This window comes from Triturus cristatus, chromosome 7 (assembly GCF_964204655.1).
Source record: "Triturus cristatus chromosome 7, aTriCri1.1, whole genome shotgun sequence".
Lineage (NCBI taxonomy): Eukaryota > Metazoa > Chordata > Amphibia > Caudata > Salamandridae > Triturus > Triturus cristatus.
Window position 1 is genome coordinate 640980152 of NC_140590.1, and position 20126 is coordinate 641000277.

Below are 20126 nucleotides of genomic sequence, written 5' to 3' on the forward strand. Positions count from 1 at the left end.
CCACGATTTATTGGACTGTGGAGAAATGTGTGAAGTGGATGACGTTGGCTCATGTACCTCAGTATTGGTCTTTAAACGTTCAATTTCCGACCTAAATGTAGCAAATCTGCTAGAAGTGCATTCCTGACATTAAGAACCTAAACAATCACTTAAGAATATTGACACAAGCAAAGTGCATACTTTATTGTAAGCACTTTATGCTGCCAAGTTACCTGTAATGGAAGAGTAAATGTGGTGGTGGCAGGTTACATTTGTCTATTTTACATTGGTTTTCTAGACTGATAAACTGTGAACATCTATCTATCTCTACATTAAAATACCTAAACTTAACTGTGATGTGAATCCTGGTTTCTTTGAACCATGTTAACTACTGTAGACATTTGACATTGCCAAGGACCTCGTGCAAACGTTTCTTTTCATATAGGATTTATATTGAGGAGGCTGTAAAAGAAATGAACCTTCCACGAATCAGCAGCCCCTGAAATGTGACAAACTAAGTACAGTGCTCGGTGGTATATCTTCCTGGCTTGCATTGTGATCAAAGGGACAATGGCGGGCGACTTCTGAAAATCTGTTCTGTGTGTAACAATATTAAATTCCTACATAAAAAGAGAATGCTAAAGCCAGCAGGCTCGAGGGAGACTGCAGACAGGAATCCAGCAGGGGAGGAATCCCGTCATGCCGCGCTGTCATCTAAGTAGGTCAGAGCTTAAGCCTTCCGGCTCTTGCTACTTTGCGTTGCACAGTGTACGGCATGTGTGAAATTTTGCATATTGTCTATTAGAGTTAGGTTCACTGGAAACACATCTCGGTTTTTTTTGTCGAAATCACGCCGCACTGTGGATGAATGTGAGTTCATAAATATTCACTTTATCTGATTACTCGGCTGAAAACACAATTTTTCAGTGTGCTCAGACATTGCACTCGATAATAATGTAAAGCTCTCATGTATTTTGGTGTTCTCTGGAATCGATGGTGAGTATTTCTCACTTAATGTTTTGCATATCAAGGGTATCTTAGCCTTAATAAGAATGAATGCATCACGTGACAGTTTGCGTAGCTGAAGCTACTAAGTGAGCGATTTGTTCAATGGTTTGAAGGCTGGATTCCTCAACTCAGCCTATAACATTTGCCGGCTTTCAGAATACTCACAAAGAAAGCATATATGGAATACTTACATGTAATGCATTTCACTGGGCATTCGGTGGGTTCTTTGTAATTTTTGAAAGCCTAACTAGATCTTTCTCCCTCTAGGTCCAGAAACCCATCACATAGTGAGCTCCCCCCGGGTGTTTTCTCCCATTTCATCAAGAAACGTCTTGGCCGAAGCTATGTTCATAACGTAGTTTTAGTCCGGTGGGAGGACATGGGTAAAGTAATGAGACAAAGTCAATGTCCAAATGATCAGTTGTCAGAAACTCTCTCTCCTTTTTTTTCTTTATTATGATTTTTTTTTATCTATGAAAAGAAAGAAACGCTTAAAATGTAATATAGACTGATAGCGTCTCTCCTTCTCTCTATTTTTTTTTCTTATCTTCTTTCTTTCCTTTTCTTTTTTTCCCTTGGGGTCTCTTTGTTAGTTGCCGTCTTCCTTCTTTGGTAGGCTCTCCCTTGTGGGATATTAAAAGGAAGAGAAAACCAGGATCATGCCAAAAAAAAAAAAAAAAACATGGGTCAGGAACCTTGATTTGAGTTTGCACATTTTGTTTGTTAAGTGTGCTACCACCGCAGCCTGTGTTTGGTGCTCACAGGCATCTCTGAGTAGGTGATCAGTGATTTGGTGCAGACGCCCCCTTTCCCGCCCACCACTCTCTCAGTCACTAAAAAGTATATATAGGCACCTTCCTTTGGCCGCGGCCCTCCTGGGTCATGGCAGGGGTTATCTCAGCGTTCTCTCCTTTTCTGGGCCAGCCATCTTGACCACTTGTGTCCCCGGTCAGGTCTCGTACAGGCTCTTCGCCGGCGTGTCCTGTGCTTCCGTCTTCCACTTCCTGCTTTTTCCCCCTTCCCTGCTTGGTGTTGTCGATATGGGTTGTCCCTGAGTCCACTCTCCTTGTTCTGGATGGCTTCCTTTTTCGATGTTCTCTTCTTCGTTTTTCTCTGACTCCGTGTTTCTCCAGATGACCTCTTTGGCGTCTTCCTCTCCGGCGGGTGATGTTCTGGTCACGTGTGGCAGGCGTGGTGGTACACTACTTTCAGCTCTCTGCAGGTAGCCTGTGGCAGCCAGCTTGGAATCACCACAGCCGAGTACGGGATCACATTGCCTGGCAACCTAGCATGGATGTTCGGGCCATACGGAAGCAGGACATCGGGACAGAAAATCGACATTTCCTTGTAGTTTTCCGGGTACATGGAATGCCTGGAAAGAAGAAGGTTGCATAGCTAAGGACCAACGGAGAATCTTTGGGTAAGTATCTTTATGTGTAGAAAGCCAGATTAAGGGGGCATGGTCTGTCAAGAGAATGAAGATATGAAGGTACGTCCTAGTAGATAATATTGTAGAACTTCCATGGCTTAATAGCTATAAACTCATACAATATATCCCTTGAGGAATTATTTAAACATAATATTTCCACATTTTACCACGTTTACATATGTGATTAATCATACATCAGATAATTACAGTCACGGATGTATTCCAAGATTAGGATACTTTAATTTCAATTATATTCAATTTGTTACCTTTTATATAATACATATCATTAGCATAATCCACATTTCATATATAGACAATATGTACATTTCATTGATAACAACACTGGCACTACCACCAAATTCCTCCAAATCTCTAAACTCTATCAATTCAGGGGATTGATGGAAGTGCAATCACTCCTTTTAACCAGAACAATGCAAAAAATATCATTAGTCCCACTGATTTAATCATCCAGATACTCGCCCAATTGGGACATGACAAAAAACAGTTTAAAATGCTTCAAGTTAATAAGGATATTGTGTCACAGTTTCGGTCTTCAATGGCCCAAAGAGTTCATGAGACCATTCTCAGGACTCAGTGTTGGAGACAAATATAATCTTGTGAATACTTGCTTCCTTCTCAGTAAGATTAAAAACAGATGCCAACCATCAGGTGTGGCGCCGCGGCCAGGGCGACTGACTCCGGGATCACGGTTCGATCCCCGGCGGCAGATTAGCCCAGCACCATGTGACTCTGGGCAATAGCTTGCTTAATCTTCCCGACGGCCCCCAGCACCTAGAATCCGTTACGGGTGATTGTTCGCGCTTTCCAAATGTGGATTATTATTATATTATTATTATTATGGCTATTGCGTAGAGACTCCAAAATACATTAGGATCGTCCTCTTTACAGTCCTTGCTTGCATGTTCAAATCACTTAAACGGTCCAAGCATTAATAGCCAAGCACTCCTTTTCCATGGTGGAATACCGCACTTCACGAGAAAAGAGTTTTCTAATGAGGAAGAAAACTGGTCGTAAATCACCTTGTTGGTCAGGTTGAGATAGGATTGTAGCTAGCTCTCTGCCTGAGATTTATCCCTCAATTTTCCATAGCCAGCCCTCTCACAGACCTACTCACAGAGAAAGGCACACTAGCTAAGATTGTGTGGACCAATGCCAAGAAGAAAGTTTTCAACAATTGAAAAATCACTAATATCATGCAGCGGTTTTAAAGTGCCCTGATTTTAAAAAGCTATTTATTCTTCATAACAGTTCCTCATGTCCCCTCTTTTATTGGCTGCTCCAGTTAAGTACATTCAACTTGTAGCTCCTTAATACTTCTGTGAATAACCTTTACTTTCATTCTTATAAGGTAAGTGAATTTGTTTCTCTACTTGGGTAGCGACCCCTCCAATATCTGGTTGGATCTCTACTCCCTTTATGTTTAATTTAAACATTTAAATGCTTATTTATAGTGTGCTTTTCTCACCAAATGCTCAGCGTTTTTCTTACACTCTATTTGATAGTCGATTACCACTGTTCATATAACTCAATATTGAAGTAATTATATGCCACTATAGTTTAAAAAATGGAAACAAAAGGAAGGAAACTGACCTGAGGCTCAAGCGAATGCCTCGACCGGCTTCCCTGTAATAAGAGGATGCTCCTGTGGGCTGAGGTTCCTCCGGTACTCCGTCGGACGCATGTCCGCGCCCGAAATATCTGGACAATAGGAGCCTTTTGAGGAGTTTAGACGGATCTTTTACTCTCCCTGAGTTTCGCTCGGGCACCACGCCCGAAACATAGAGAGCCCATTTCCCCAACATGGGGAGGGGTTGACGGGCACTAGAGGGGCGCTATGGTTCTCTCGCTGGCCCCTCTCCTGCCTGCAGTATCTTTTCGAGGTCTCACTCCCCCTCGGAGAGAGTTGTGTGACCGGCCACGGAGCTGGGTTGTGAAAGCAGGAGATGGACGCAACTCAGCCCCTGACTTTCCCAGATCTGTGTACAAGGAAAGCTTTCTCCTCGAGTTTCCTGACTTTCCCTAGGGCGTAAAGCCATCGAGGAAATGACACATACCCAAATTGGGTAAAAGGAAGTAAGGACTCACTGTAAATTTCCGTTATTAAGGTAACCAAGCAAGCTCGAGCCAGACAAGCGTCTATCCTAACATTGAAAGAGGCTGGCTCAATGATAGGAACGTTTCTTTTGCTGAAAGAAGATAAGAAAGGATACTTTTCTTTAAAAAAAAAAAAAAAAAGGAATAAGGGGATTCTCAACCTCTACCTTTTGGTTAATAATCATCTAATAATTTTTTACAAAATTATTAATATTTTATATCATCAAAGCTTTATTTAGTCAGCTTTATTTATTCAGCTTTCAGAACATTATGTCTGATATTGAGACAGAGGGGACTTCAAGCACAGCCCTCAATGAAAGAGTGCTAATTAATCTCTTGGAGAAGGAATTTAAATCCTCCCTGAAAGAGGCAGTGGAGGTGGCTCTTAGCAAAAGAAAAAGGGACTAATCCGAAGAGGACCTAATATCCCTCCCACAGGAGGAGACTCCCATCAAAAAAGGAGGTAAGGTTCTTAAAAAACACCTTTCTAATGTACCCTTTATTAATGGTAGCCAGTGCGCTACAAAACAGAGAGACCAAGCATCAGGTAGCCTGTGCGCTACAAATGACCTTGGTACCCATAGCAGTACAATAAGCAAGAGCAGCCTTATTGGCGCAATAAGCCCAGGTGTCCACCGCGACACAAAAAGACCAAGTGACCTTTATGGCTCAAAGGACCCCGGCTTGCAAGCTGGAAATGAAACAAATCTACTCCTATGATACATCTCCAGAGGACGAGGAGGATGAATACATCTTTGCCCCCCTAGAAGACTTAGACTATGATCTCCTTGATGAAGACCTTAAGCAAGTCTCTAGCTTTAAAGACATTAAAGACCCAACAGGGATGGAAATGTTTAACCCTAATCAGATAACTAACCCATGGGGATCAGACTGGTGGCCCATGGACCACGTATCAGAATTTATTAAACACTGGATTCGGAATTCCTTTGAAAATGAAACGCGAAATTCGATGAGGGCAGAATGCACTAGACATTTCCTGGATAATAAAGCAGGGATGACTCCAATTTTGGATCCTGAATTGATGACCTTCTTATTTAAAACTGGCAAAGACCCTAGGAAAGGCTTAGAGCGTTGCCTCAAACAATGCCAGGACAAGGTCTTGGATATTTTGGGACCTCTTGCAAGAATTTTAGATCTGTCAGAAGAAGCCATTTGGCTGAGCGTAGAAGGGCCATACTTATGAGGATTAATCCTACTCTCGGACTTGGCCAATAAAGACCCTAAGGGTGACTCCAATGGTTTACTTTTTGGAGAAAACTTTATCAAAACCCTGGGATAGTACGTTTCAACCTTCTCAGCCTTCAGCAGAGCTTAATCTAATATAAGGGTGTATGTTTGGAGGTAGAGTTTTCGGAAGGGCTGGCAGGACGGGACTGGCTGCCAGCCGTGGACAACAGAGTTCCCAATTTCACCAAAAGAACCCAAGAGGCTCTGGAAAACAATTCCGTGGGAATAATACCTTCTTCCCCCAAAGAGGCCGAGGTACACAAACCCGTGGTGGCAGAGGCAGGTTCCAGGGAGGTGGAAACCAAGGTAGGAATCCCAATCCTTTTGGTTCTTCCCCTTTAAAGGGAGGGGGAAGATTGCGCCTCTTCAGCAAAAACTGGCATTTAATAACAAACAACCCATGGATACTCTATACTGTAAGAGGTTTCAAGATAGGTGTTACCCACACACAACATCAAAAGCACCCACCCAGAGAGTTGATCCTAGACCAAGAACAGTCAAACTTAGTAGAACTAGAAGTGATCCAAATGCTACAGAAAGGTGTAATTCGCAAAGTCATAAACTCAAACAATGATTTCACCAGTACACTCTTCTTAGTAAAGAATAAGGCCAGCTAAAAGCATTCTTTGTATACAGACACTTCAAGACGGAGGGTATCCATCTTTTGAAGGACACTTTACAAGAAAAAGACTGGCTTGTGAAATTGGATCTCAAAGATGTTTATTTCACAATCCATATGGACTACAACTCACAAAAATATTTAAGGTTCTCATGGAAAGGAAACATTTATCAATTCTGCTGTGTTCCCTTTGGCATCTCATCAGCTCCTTAGTGCTTCACCAAAGTTCTAAGAAGTGTAGTAGCCTTTCTAAGAAAAAGGGGTGTTCGGATTATGATTTATCTAGACGATATGTTGATAATGTCACAGAGTCAGAAGAAATTGCTAATACATATGAAGTGGACAATGGACCTCTTAGAGGGACTAGGATTCATTGTCAACACAGAAAAGTCTGTAACAACACCTACTCAGAATATAGAGTTTCTAGGTTTTCAGGTGAATACCATCACAAGCCAATTGCAATTACCCTTGAAAAAATTGGCCAAAATAAAGAAGGAAGTAGATTATGTCCTCTCAAAAGATACTCTGAATCTAATATCCTTAGCAAGAGTGCTTGGCCTTCTGTCCTCTTCTATCCAGGCTGTTTCACCATTTCCTTTACACTACAGGGCCCTACAGAACCTACATTTTTTGGCTTTAAGGAAGGGACTATGGTACTCAGACAAGATTTCCTTGTCTCAAGAAGCACGAGAGGATCTCCTGGGGAGGAGGAACAATCTGGACAGTTGGAATGAGAAGGCAATCTTCGGGAATGTCCCAGATTACATAGTGGAATCAGACGCAAGCAACCTAGGTTGGGGTGCGAGACTAGGTGTGACAGAGACTGGAGGGAAATGGTCACAAGAGGAACGTCTACTTCACATAAATTGTCTAGAGAGGATGGCTGGCTTGAACGCACTGATGAGTTTCAAGTCATCCATAGAGAACAGCATAGTACTCTTGAGACTGGACAACTTTACAGCCGTGTCCTATAGCAATCACCTAGGGGGCACAAGGTCCAAAACACTCGCAGACATGGCCAAGGAAATTTAGTATTTTCGCTGGACCCAGAAAATTTTACTGAAAGCAGAATTCATTCCTGGTCACCAGAACATAAGAGCAGATTGAAAGGCAAGGTTTCTAAGTGACTCAAGCAACTGGAAACTGAACCCAAAAGTCTTTAAAAAAATTCAGAACCTTTGGGGCCCCATTCAAGTAGATCTGTTCGCCAGCAGATTAACATATCAAGTAGAACACTACTTCAGCTGGAGAGAAGATCCCAAAGCTATTGGAGTAGATGCTCTACTTCACACCTGGGACATGAGGAACTGTTATGCTTTCCCCCTCCCACACTCTAATGCAGAGGGTATTGTTGACACGGGGAGAGAAATACAAGATAATTTTGGTAACTCACTTTTGGGATATACAGGTATGGTTTCCTGGGGTCCTGGAACTAGCAATAGACTTCCGACATTTAATTCCAGGGAATTTAGACCTTCTCCTAAGACAAGAAGGAGAACAACATTCTCTCCTACTAGAAGGGAATATGAACCTTCTTATTTGGAGGATTTCAGGCGATCAATCAGATATTCAGGCCTTTCAGGAGAGGCTAAAAGCCTACTGACTGAGTCATGGGCACCAGGAACAAGGAAAAGATACACTGGTGTATGAAAAAAATGGTCTAGTTGGAGCATGGAATGAGATTTGGATCTCGTGGATGCTCCTATAATCTATATAGCCAATTTCTCAGCAGAGTTATTTAGAGTAGGTTTATGCTATCGAACCGTTAACTGCTATAAATCAGGGATTTCAGCAGGTCACTCACTGATAAAAGAGTTTCCAGTTGGTAGCGATCCGTTGATCTGCAGAGTAATTAGAGGGATAAGACTTAGACGCCCTCCCAGGGCTAGATATCAGTCCTTATGGAAGGCCAATCTTATTTTTGACTTATTTATGTCCTGGCCTGACAACCCTTTACTTTAAAAAAACAACAAAAACAGTTGTCAATCAAATTAGCTACTCTTCTCTGCCTTATATCTTTCAGAAGAGTATCTGAAGTTAGAGCATTAGAAATCTGCAACAGATATTTTCCCCCAGACGGAGTCCATTTTGACATTTGTAGAAGAACCAAAACAATGTCTGAGAGTATTGTTTACCCTTATTTTAATGATTGTAAAAAACTTTGTGTTGTAAGTTGTCTGAAAGCATACGAAAGTATTACGTCTTTTGTTTGACCAGTTGGTGAAAATCAATTGCTGATATCTTTTGTGAAACCATATAAAGCTATATCTACAGCTGCTATCTCTAGATGGGTAAGAACAATAATGTTAGAAGCTGGAATGGATTTAAAAAAAATTGGAGCACACTCTTCTCGAGGTGCAATTGCCAGCAAAGTATTTTGGGCTGGAGGTACGCTTTCAGATACTTAAAGCGTCAGAATGGGTCAGTGCTGCTACCTTTGCAAGTTTCTACCTGAAACCGGTGGAGCACGTGAGCGGTATGGTGTTAAATAGCTTTAAACTTGCATAATGGTAGCCTCCGGTCTTGTAATGAAATGGTGATTCTCCAATTAACATACAGAGAGAATCTTGATTTCATTAAAGACAACGGAGGGTAACATTATCCCTCTACACCCATGTGGAGTAAAGTTATAAATTAAGAGAAAACAATTCTTGAGCTATATTTATACTTTATATGTATGCTACTGGTGCATTTTGTTGCCTTTGCAATGTACATTTTTCTGGATTATAACATTTTGATATTTCAAGTCGTTCTCACTCCTTTTCTATCTTTTCCAGACAACTCTTTATTATGAAGTTTCTTTTCTCATCAAGCAATACCATCAATACTATAAGATTATTCTGATGTGATTAACTTTTTTGTTGCAGCCTTAAGAGGATGATACCTAGCTACACTCTTACTATGTTATTTTTTTAAAGTTCTATGGAATGTTTTACTTGTGATGTAACACATGTTCTTTAAAGGGCTGCATATTGGGGCAGCAATAAAAGTTATTGCATAATGTTGGCCTCTGTTGTCTTCAATGAAATCAAGATTCTCTCTGTATGTTAATTAAAGAATCGCCATTGTACCTAGCTCTCTGCCTGAGATTTATCCCTCAATTTTCCATAGCCAGCCCTCTCACAGACCTACTCACAGAGAAAGGCACACTAGCTAAGATTGTGTGGACCAATGCCAAGAAGAAAGTTTTCAACAATTGAAAAATCACTAATATCATGCAGCGGTTTTAAAGTGCCCTGATTTTAAAAAGCTATTTATTCTTCATAACAGTTCCTCATGTCCCCTCTTTTATTGGCTGCTCCAGTTAAGTACATTCAACTTGTAGCTCCTTAATACTTCTGTGAATAACCTTTACTTTCATTCTTATAAGGTAAGTGAATTTGTTTCTCTACTTGGGTAGCGACCCCTCCAATATCTGGTTGGATCTCTACTCCCTTTATGTTTAATTTAAACATTTAAATGCTTATTTATAGTGTGCTTTTCTCACCAAATGCTCAGCGTTTTTCTTACACTCTATTTGATAGTCGATTACCACTGTTCATATAACTCAATATTGAAGTAATTATATGCCACTATAGTTTAAAAAATGGAAACAAAAGGAAGGAAACTGACCTGAGGCTCAAGCGAATGCCTCGACCGGCTTCCCTGTAATAAGAGGATGCTCCTGTGGGCTGAGGTTCCTCCGGTACTCCGTCGGACGCATGTCCGCGCCCGAAATATCTGGACAATAGGAGCCTTTTGAGGAGTTTAGACGGATCTTTTACTCTCCCTGAGTTTCGCTCGGGCACCACGCCCGAAACATAGAGAGCCCATTTCCCCAACATGGGGAGGGGTTGACGGGCACTAGAGGGGCGCTATGGTTCTCTCGCTGGCCCCTCTCCTGCCTGCAGTATCTTTTCGAGGTCTCACTCCCCCTCGGAGAGAGTTGTGTGACCGGCCACGGAGCTGGGTTGTGAAAGCAGGAGATGGACGCAACTCAGCCCCTGACTTTCCCAGATCTGTGTACAAGGAAAGCTTTCTCCTCGAGTTTCCTGACTTTCCCTAGGGCGTAAAGCCATCGAGGAAATGACACATACCCAAATTGGGTAAAAGAAAGTAAGGACTCACTGTAAATTTCCGTTATTAAGGTAACCAAGCAAGCTCGAGCCAGACAAGCGTCTATCCTAACATTGAAAGAGGCTGGCTCAATGATAGGAACGTTTCTTTTGCTGAAAGAAGATAAGAAAGGATACTTTTCTTTAAAAAAAAAAAAAAAGGAATAAGGGGATTCTCAACCTCTACCTTTTGGTTAATAATCATCTAATAATTTTTTACAAAATTATTAATATTTTATATCATCAAAGCTTTATTTAGTCAGCTTTATTTATTCAGCTTTCAGAACATTATGTCTGATATTGAGACAGAGGGGACTTCAAGCACAGCCCTCAATGAAAGAGTGCTAATTAATCTCTTGGAGAAGGAATTTAAATCCTCCCTGAAAGAGGCAGTGGAGGTGGCCCTTAGCAAAAGAAAAAGGGACTAATCCGAAGAGGACCTAATATCCCTCCCACAGGAGGAGACTCCCATCAAAAAAGGAGGTAAGGTTCTTAAAAAACACCTTTCTAATGTACCCTTTATTAATGGTAGCCAGTGCGCTACAAAACAGAGAGACCAAGCATCAGGTAGCCTGTGCGCTACAAATGACCTTGGTACCCATAGCAGTACAATAAGCAAGAGCAGCCTTATTGGCGCAATAAGCCCCGGTGTCCACCGCGACACAAAAAGACCAAGTGACCTTTATGGCTCAAAGGACCCCGGCTTGCAAGCTGGAAATGAAACAAACCTACTCCTATGATACATCTCCAGAGGACGAGGAGGATGAATACATCTTTGCCCCCCTAGAAGACTTAGACTATGATCTCCTTGATGAAGACCTTAAGCAAGTCTCTAGCTTTAAAGCCATTAAAGACCCAACAGGGATGGAAATGTTTAACCCTAATCAGATAACTCACCCATGGGGATCAGACTGGTGGCCCATGGACCACGTATCAGAATTTATTAAACACTGGATTCGGAATTCCTTTGAAAATGAAACGCGAAATTTGATGAGGGAAGAATGCACTAGACATTTCCTGGATAATAAAGCAGGGATGACTCCAATTTTGGATCCTGAATTGATGACCTTCTTATTTAAAACTGGCAAAGACCCTAGGAAAGGCTTAGAGCGTTGCCTCAAACAATGCCAGGACAAGGTCTTGGATATTTTGGGACCTCTTGCAAGAATTTTAGATCTGTCAGAAGAAGCCATTTGGCTGAGCGTAGAAGGGCCATACTTATGAGGATTAATCCTACTCTCGGACTTGGCCAATAAAGACCCTAAGGGTGACTCCAATGGTTTACTTTTTGGAGAAAACTTTATCAAAACCCTGGGATAGTATGTTTCAACCTTCTCAGCCTTCAGCAGAGCTTAATCTAATATAAGGGTGTATGTTTGGAGGTAGAGTTTTCGGAAGGGCTGGCAGGACGGGACTGGCTGCCAGCCGTGGACAACAGAGTTCCCAATTTCACCAAAAGAACCCAAGAGGCTCTGGAAAACAATACCGTGGGAATAATACCTTCTTCCCCCAAAGAGGCCGAGGTACACAAACCCGTGGTGGCAGAGGCAGGTTCCAGGGAGGTGGAAACCAAGGTAGGAATCCCAATCCTTTTGGTTCTTCCCCTTTAAAGGGAGGGGGAAGATTGCGCCTCTTCAGCAAAAACTGGCATTTAATAACAAACAACCCATGGATACTCTATACTGTAAGAGGTTTCAAGATAGGTGTTACCCACACACAACATCAAAAGCACCCACCCAGAGAGTTGATCCTAGACCAAGAACAGTCAAACTTAGTAGAACTAGAAGTGATCCAAATGCTACAGAAAGGTGTAATTCGCAAAGTCATAAACTCAAACAATGATTTCACCAGTACACTCTTCTTAGTAAAGAATAAGGCCAGCTAAAAGCATTCTTTGTATACAGACACTTCAAGACGGAGGGTATCCATCTTTTGAAGGACACTTTACAAGAAAAAGACTGGCTTGTGAAATTGGATCTCAAAGATGTTTATTTCACAATCCATATGGACTACAACTCACAAAAATATTTAAGGTTCTCATGGAAAGGAAACATTTATCAATTCTGCTGTGTTCCCTTTGGCATCTCATCAGCTCCTTAGTGCTTCACCAAAGTTCTAAGAAGTGTAGTAGCCTTTCTAAGAAAAAGGGGTGTTCGGATTATGATTTATCTAGACGATATGTTGATAATGTCACAGAGTCAGAAGAAATTGCTAATACATATGAAGTGGACAATGGACCTCTTAGAGGGACTAGGATTCATTGTCAACACAGAAAAGTCTGTAACAACACCTACTCAGAATATAGAGTTTCTAGGTTTTCAGGTGAATACCATCACAAGCCAATTGCAATTACCCTTGAAAAAATTGGCCAAAATAAAGAAGGAAGTAGATTATGTCCTCTCAAAAGATACTCTGAATCTAATATCCTTAGCAAGAGTGCTTGGCCTTCTGTCCTCTTCTATCCAGGCTGTTTCACCATTTCCTTTACACTACAGGGCCCTACAGAACCTACATTTTTTGGCTTTAAGGAAGGGACTATGGTACTCAGACAAGATTTCCTTGTCTCAAGAAGCACGAGAGGATCTCCTGGGGAGGAGGAACAATCTGGACAGTTGGAATGAGAAGGCAATCTTCGGGAATGTCCCAGATTACATAGTGGAATCAGACGCAAGCAACCTAGGTTGGGGTGCGAAACTAGGTGTGACAGAGACTGGAGGGAAATGGTCACAAGAGGAACGTCTACTTCACATAAATTGTCTAGAGAGGATGGCTGGCTTGAACGCACTGATGAGTTTCAAGTCATCCATAGAGAACAGCATAGTACTCTTGAGACTGGACAACTTTACAGCCGTGTCCTATAGCAATCACCTAGGGGGCACAAGGTCCAAAACACTCGCAGACATGGCCAAGGAAATTTAGTATTTTCGCTGGACCCAGAAAATTTTACTGAAAGCAGAATTCATTCCTGGTCACCAGAACATAAGAGCAGATTGAAACGCAAGGTTTCTAAGGGACTCAAGCAACTGGAAACTGAACCCAAAAGTCTTTAAAAAAATTCAGAACCTTTGGGGCCCCATTCAAGTGGATCTGTTCGCCAGCAGATTAACATATCAAGTAGAACACTACTTCAGCTGGAGAGAAGATCCCAAAGCTATTGGAGTAGATGCTCTACTTCACACCTGGGACATGAGCAACTGTTATGCTTTCCCCCTCCCACACTCTAATGCAGAGGGTATTGTTGACACGGGGAGAGAAATACAAGATAATTTTGGTAACTCACTTTTGGGATATACAGGTATGGTTTCCTGGGGTCCTGGAACTAGCAATAGACTTCCGACATTTAATTCCAGGGAATTTAGACCTTCTCCTAAGACAAGAAGGAGAACAACATTCTCTCCTACTAGAAGGGAATATGAACCTTCTTATTTGGAGGATTTCAGGCGATCAATCAGATATTCAGGCCTTTCAGGAGAGGCTAAAAGCCTACTGACTGAGTCATGGGCACCAGGAACAAGGAAAAGATACACTGGTGTATGAAAAAAATGGTCTAGTTGGAGCATGGAATGAGATTTGGATCTCGTGGATGCTCCTATAATCTATATAGCCAATTTCTCAGCAGAGTTATTTAGAGTAGGTTTATGCTATCGAACCGTTAACTGCTATAAATCAGGGATTTCAGCAGGTCACTCACTGATAAAAGAGTTTCCAGTTGGTAGCGATCCGTTGATCTGCAGAGTAATTAGAGGGATAAGACTTAGACGCCCTCCCAGGGCTAGATATCAGTCCTTATGGAAGGCCAATCTTATTTTTGACTTATTTATGTCCTGGCCTGACAACCCTTTACTTTAAAAAAACAACAAAAACAGTTGTCAATCAAATTAGCTACTCTTCTCTGCCTTATATCTTTCAGAAGAGTATCTGAAGTTAGAGCATTAGAAATCTGCAACAGATATTTTCCCCCAGACGGAGTCCATTTTGACATTTGTAGAAGAACCAAAACAATGTCTGAGAGTATTGTTTACCCTTATTTTAATGATTGTAAAAAACTTTGTGTTGTAAGTTGTCTGAAAGCATACGAAAGTATTACGTCTTTTGTTTGACCAGTTGGTGAAAATCAATTGCTGATATCTTTTGTGAAACCATATAAAGCTATATCTACAGCTGCTATCTCTAGATGGGTAAGAACAATAATGTTAGAAGCTGGAATGGATTTAAAAAAAATTGGAGCACACTCTTCTCGAGGTGCAATTGCCAGCAAAGTATTTTGGGCTGGAGGTACGCTTTCAGATACTTAAAGCGGCAGAATGGGTCAGTGCTGCTACCTTTGCAAGTTTCTACCTGAAACCGGTGGAGCACGTGAGCGGTATGGTGTTAAATAGCTTTAAACTTGCATAATGGTAGCCTCCGGTCTTGTAATGAAATGGTGATTCTCCAATTAACATACAGAGAGAATCTTGATTTCATTAAAGACAACGGAGGGTAACATTATCCCAGCCTCTACACCCATGTGGAGTAAAGTTATAAATTAAGAGAAAACAATTCTTGAGCTATATTTATACTTTATATGTATGCTACTGGTGCATTTTGTTGCCTTTGCAATGTACATTTTTCTGGATTATAACATTTTGATATTTCAAGTCGTTCTCACTCCTTTTCTATCTTTTCCAGACAACTCTTTATTATGAAGTTTCTTTTCTCATCAAGCAATACCATCAATACTATAAGATTATTCTGATGTGATTAACTTTTTTGTTGCAGCCTTAAGAGGATGATACCTAGCTACACTCTTACTATGTTATTTTTTTAAAGTTCTATGGAATGTTTTACTTGTGATGTAACACATGTTCTTTAAAGGGCTGCATATTGGGGCAGCAATAAAAGTTATTGCATAATGTTGGCCTCTGTTGTCTTCAATGAAATCAAGATTCTCTCTGTATGTTAATTAAAGAATCGCCATTGTACCTAGCCCTCTGCCTGAAGCGTCAGTTTGAAGTATACATAGCTTTTTAAAATCAGGGCACTTTAAAACTGGTGCATGATATAAGTGATTTTTCAAATGTTGAAAACTTTCTTCTTGGCATTGGTCCGCACAATCTTGACTTGTGTGTCTGTCTGGCGTGAGTAGGTCTGTGAGAGGGCTGGCTATTATGGGAAATTAAGAGATGAATCTCCAGTAGTAACCCACAAGTCCTAGAACTGACCAAATATTTTTGTTGTTGTTGTAGTTTGAGAAATGTTCTGTATAGCATCTAATTTGTTATGTTGGGGTTGAATTGTACCTGAATCTATGTTATATCCCAAATAGTCTACATGGTTAGTGACAAGAGTGGTTTTCTTAGGGTTCAGAGTAAGGCCAGCCTGTTTCAGGGTTTTAAGTACTCGATCCAAGAGCTGCACATGACTCTCCCAGTCGGTACTCTATACAACAATGTCGTCTAAATAGGCAACAGGGTATGAGTGATGTGCCCGTAATAATATGTCCATAAGTCTCTGAAAAGTGTCAGGGGTACTGTGGAGACCAAAGGGCATGACTTTGAAGTGATATAGTCCTGACGGAGTGGAGAATGCGGTCTTCTCTATGGCTTTTTTTGTAAGCGGAATTTGCCAGTAGCCTTTTGTCAGATCTATTGTTGACATATATTTGGTTCACCTAGCTCTTCTACTAACTCATCCACCCTTGGCATGGGATAAGTATCGAAAATTAGAGTGTTTAATTGTCGGAAATCTACTCCAGTCCGGTTTTGGTACAAGCACCACTGACGAGCACCAGGCACTTTGTGATGGTTCCAATATGTCAGCTTTTAACATGGCTTCCACTTCTAGTTTTATAGCCTAGCTTCTGGAATCCGATATGGTTTTAGTTTTATTACCTGTCTCCCTTTGGTTATTATATCATATGTAATTAAAGACAAATTAGACAGAAAGGTAGTAGTGTTCCCAAACTGGGAATGGACCGCACATCAATTAGATATCAAAAAACAAAGTAAAGACGAGTATACATATATAATTAAAGATGTCAAGGGGTGCTTAATAAACCAAAAAACACTTACTACCTAGAAGTGCTATAGGCAAAGTGAAAACACAAATGCCGGAAAATTGTCTAAAAAACTGGCTTGGGCAGCACTCCCATATGTAATAAGCTAGGTCGTTTGCACTACATATACGTTACAGACCAGTAGCAGTATTATAGCTGTTTTGTCAAACACTAAATAATCCAGAGTTCGTGTGTAGCTTGCAGGATATTCACAGAATTTCAGAGATGATGAAATGACGATCCGACTAAGGTTCCAATATAGTTGATGATTTTTAATGTTCTTCAATGCATGTGGTATAAGAAAGAATAGCCAACACGTGTTTCGTCTGTACAAAGTAAGTACAACAACTTTTTCAAGGCTGTAAGATGGAAACATGCAAAAAGAATTGTATAAAAAATATTAAAGAAACAATTAAAACAAATACATCTGTATAAAAAGGCTATACAGTCCAAAATGCACAATTACTGTCAACACAGTAACAAAAATAGGAGGCATAATAGTGCAAAACAGAAAAAACTCAAGAATTATTAGTAGACACAGAGAAGAAAAGAAAAACACCGAAACCCATGAATTCCGAAGCAGAAAGGCATGGGAGCGAGGAAGTCAAGACTGAGCATGCTTGATCACAGATGTTTTGAAATAAGAGATGGTGTAATGAGGGAAAAACAAGTGAATTTTAAGTATAATAGCATGTTATATAGCAAATAATCAGAAGGTCAAGACATAGATAGTAGTCCCTACTAAAAGAGTGCACACCTTATAGGTGAAATCCAAATAGGAAAGGTACACTGAATGAGGAAGAAAAAAAAAACACGAAGAGGTTGACATACCAATATATACGAAGTATAAAGTTCGTAGTCACTAGTTGATGCTATTGAGTATAAATCCATGGAATGATGTTCTTTCTATGAGTCCTCCGTCTGAACAGAACTAAAGTAAAGACAAGGATAGAGACCAGAAGGTTGCAAAGAAAGGGCTTCCATAGTATAGTGTGAATAAATGGTCTGATATTCTGAGATATAAGAAAAATCGGACACTATTGTAAATCATAAGGTGTATATTTTAAAGCCTATCAAAATCTAAAAGTAGCAAAGGACAAAATATTGTTAAAATATTGTCACTTATGACAAGACACCTTAAAATATGTATAAAGAAAGTATGTGTAAAGAAAATATCACCCTTAAAAACCATCACTCCCCAAACAGTGAAACAACAGGGCAGGTCCCGTCACACAATGTGGTGTATAAATATACAGTAAGTTACACTAACCGTGCAAGTTATGGGTCCGTAAGGCTTGTAGTATAGCCAAAACGCGATATTAAAAGCTGAATAGCAAATCTGAAAGAAACACGTTAGTTAGATTCCTCACCTTAGAATATCCCCAGGCGTCAGACTGGATCCGGAAGATTTTTCGTCAGCAATACCCCTTGCGCGTCGCTAGGCGTCGTCTGTGGCTCCGCGTCAGTCGTCGGCGTCGTGCGCCGGAATGACGTCGTCGGAGTAATTAGATGCCGCCCTCGCGCGCTGACGTCAGTTCTTCTTTTTTCCGCGCCAGTAAGCGCAGATCCGGGAGAGCTACCCCTTTAGTCATTTTTTGACTAACTTTTTCGATCCTTTTTGATCATTGTCTCGACTCCGGTGCCGGTAGGAGGCCTGGTTTTAAAGCCTGTGCTGACTGTAGCCGCCTGATGTCGGTTACGGACCATCACCGCCGGTGCCTTCACTGCTTGGGCCTCGACCACGACGCGGAGTCGTGTTCGGACTGCAAGGCCCTGACCTCGAAGGCTAGACGGGAGCGGTCCCGTAAGCTTCTCGAGATTCGCCACTCGGCTCCGCGCCCCTCTCGATCCCGGTCCAGGAGGAGGTCCAAGGATCGGTCGCGGAGCCGCAGCCGACGTCATCATCGGTCGTCGGGATCCAAGTCTTCGGGTAAGTCGAAGCACTCCAAGAAGTCCAAGAGGCGACACCGCTCTTCGGACTCCCCTCGCCGGTCGCGCGACTCGGCCGAGCGTCAGGGTGGTTTCACCCCCGCGGCTCCGGCGGAGCCGCAGGCGCCGCGCAAGTCCCCATACCCACCGGTCCCTGGGACTGACGCGACGCCGGCGGAAGTCAGTGCCTTCCTCTCGGCCATGAGGAGCCTGGCTCCGCCGTCGACGCCCGCTGGTGCGCCTTCGGGCCCCGCGGACCCGACTGGGCAACCTTGCCTGCCGGCGGCTCCAGCCCCGGCGCCGTCGACGGCTCCGGCCTCGACGCCGCAAGTGCCCGAGGGACCCGTTCCCGAGTCCCCGCCGACGCCGGTCGACCTCGTCACGCCTCCTCCGCCGGCGTCGACACCGGTACCACCTCCGACGCCGACTCCGCTCGGCGTCGAGCCCCGGTTCAGCCCCGGTCCGGGCCCGGCGCCGATACGGCGTCGATGGATGCCGCGTTCGGCGCCGCTGGAGACACATTTTGTCTATCGCCCGGCTCCGATCCTTCCTCCTGCATACCAGGAATCGGATGATGGGGACAACTGGGAGGGATCCGAGGATCCTATGGCCGTTCAGGCTCAACTGTCCCAGGACTGGGCAGATGAACTGGGGGAGGCCAGTGGCCTGGATACCTCTCCAGACACTGGATTCATCTCTCCTCCGACTGTGGCTTCGGAGGAGGGTGCTGCTTTCTCTGTGGTGCTGCGCAAGGCGGCCGCAGCCCTTGGGCTCGAGCTACCTGCCGTGGCTGTGAGGACGAACGTCCTCACTGAGGTGCTTCAGTCTGCAGCAAGCTCCACTGAGCCTCTGCTGCCATTCAATGAGGCCCTCACTGACGTTCTGCAGGGCACCTGGTCCAAGCCCTCCACAGTTCCTCCTGTGGACAGGAACGTTGCCAGGCGCCACCGCCCTGCTCCGGGCGACCCCAGTTTTCTGTCCCAACACCCTACCTCTGAGAGTCTGGTTATCCAGGCCTCTACCTCCCAATCCTCCTTCCCGACCGCTCCGCCGGACCGGGATTCCAAGAGGCTGGAACAGTTTGGCAAAAAGCTGTTCTCCTCCCTTAGTTTGGGCCTGCGGTCTTTGAACACCGCCTGCCTCTTGGACCGTTATTCCCACTCTCTGTGGGATGCGGTGGAGGACGTGCTGCCCCTGTGTCCGGAGGAGGTCCAGACACGACTTACCCAGGCTCTGGCCGATGGGAGGGATGCAGCGCGACATGCTATCCGATGTGGGCTTGACACTACGGACTCGCTGGGTAGGGCGATTTCTACCTCAGTGGCGCTTAGACGTCACGCCTGGCTGCGGTCCACGTCCTTTTCGGGCGATGTCCAGAGCACCCTCATGGACATGCCCTTTGATGGCACTCGCCTTTTCGGCGAGAAAGCGGACAGTGCGCTGAATCGCTTTAAGGACTCCCGGGCTACGGCCAAGTCCTTGGGCCTCTCGGCCCCGCGGTCGCAAACTTCCGCTTTTCGCCCCTTTCGTGGCCAAGGAAGGGGTGCCTCCTCACGTACGCCTAGCCACCAGCCGCAGAACCAACCTGCGTGCGGTCGCGGACGTGGTTTCCGCCGAGGCGGTTCTGGAGGACGACGAGGTCAGCCCACATCCACCCCGGCAGCATCCGCC

At 43.3% G+C, this 20126-nt stretch overlaps 1 long non-coding RNA gene across 1 annotated transcript in view; it reads left to right on the plus strand.

Annotated features, from left to right (window-relative positions):
* The first annotated feature begins 1878 nt into the window (after positions 1-1878).
* LOC146810274 (uncharacterized) overlaps positions 1879-20126 on the plus strand; it is a 117067-nt gene continuing 98819 nt past the window's right edge. Inside the window, exon 1 of the long non-coding RNA XR_014965655.1 lies at positions 1879-2407. This is a non-coding gene — a long non-coding RNA (uncharacterized LOC146810274). The remainder of the gene's footprint in view (positions 2408-20126) is intronic.